The sequence below is a fragment of the Syngnathus leptorhynchus genome, unplaced genomic scaffold, assembly GCF_054491065.1.
Source record: "Syngnathus leptorhynchus isolate UIUO unplaced genomic scaffold, UIUO_Slep HiC_scaffold_86, whole genome shotgun sequence".
In the NCBI taxonomy this organism is placed as follows: Eukaryota; Metazoa; Chordata; class Actinopteri; order Syngnathiformes; family Syngnathidae; genus Syngnathus; species Syngnathus leptorhynchus.
Window position 1 is genome coordinate 290,001 of NW_028232053.1, and position 1,018 is coordinate 291,018.

Consider the following 1,018-nt stretch of genomic DNA (forward strand, 5'->3'; position numbering starts at 1 on the left):
GCATGGCTTAATCTTTGAGACAAGCATATGCTACTGGCAGGATCAACCAGGTAGGAGAGAGGGTGGCTGGGTAGCGCCTCTCGCTCGCCGGCCCGCCGGAGCGGGGGCTCGCGCGACTGTTTTCCGGACGCCGGCCGCGGTTCGCGGGGGCTCTAGGTGGTCTGACGCTGCCGCGGGGTGAGATGGATCGGGCTGGACCCGGCGCAGCCGAAGCCGAGGACGCGGAACCTCGAATGCGACCCTCGCGGACCCCTAAACGAGAGGAGCTGCGCCCGGCCTCGTAAGACACCTCTTCTCCGGTGCTAGGTCGACCCCGACGCCGCTGGCCGCCGCCGCCGCCTTGCCGCTATCCCTCCGCACGTTTGGGGCCGGTGGCGACCCGCAGGACGGCCGACAACTCGCTCGTTTGGCGGGGCGATGCAAGGTTAGGCGAACTGGGCGGTAACTCGGGTTAGTCGAGGGGACTTCGCGGTGGACAGGGGGGTGCGAATCCGGCCGGGCGGCCCTTCGATGGAGCCTGGTGCAGGGACATTCAATGGGATGAGCCGCGCTCGCCGCGGAACCTTCGAGCGCCGCTACTCAGCAAGTAAACGAGAGGGAGCTGCGCCCGGCCTCGTAAGACGCCTCTTCTCCGGTGTGAGCGCCCCGACGCCGCTGGCCGCCGCCGCCGCCTTGCCGCTATCCCGCCGCGCGTTTGGGGAGGGAGGGCGACCCGTAGGACGGCCCGCCGACTACACGACCGTTTGGCAGAGCGAGTGCAAGGTTAGGCGAGCTGGGCGGTAACTCGGGTTAGTCTGGGGAGACTCGCGGTGGACAGGGTGGCGCGAATCCGGCCGGGCGGCCCCATCGATTAAGCATTGGTAGGGAGCCGAGGATGAGCCGTGCGAGGTGGCCTCGGAGGCGGTCCGTGGGGGACGACGGGGGGGGACGGGCGTCGGCCCTCCGGCCCGAGCAGAGAACGTTCGGTCACCCAAGCGGGAATCTGCGCCCCGGCCCGAGTCGGACTCGGTCGGTGCGG

General features: G+C 69.5%; 1 non-coding gene across 1 annotated transcript in view; it reads right to left on the minus strand.

Moving 5' to 3' along the window:
* LOC147038138 (18S ribosomal RNA) overlaps nt 1-53 on the minus strand; it is a 1,907-nt gene extending 1,854 nt beyond the window's left edge. The window contains exon 1 of the ribosomal RNA XR_015064107.1: nt 1-53. This exon is cut by the window's left edge and continues 1,854 nt beyond it. This is a non-coding gene — a ribosomal RNA (18S ribosomal RNA).
* Nucleotides 54-1,018: the final 965 nt, after the last annotated feature.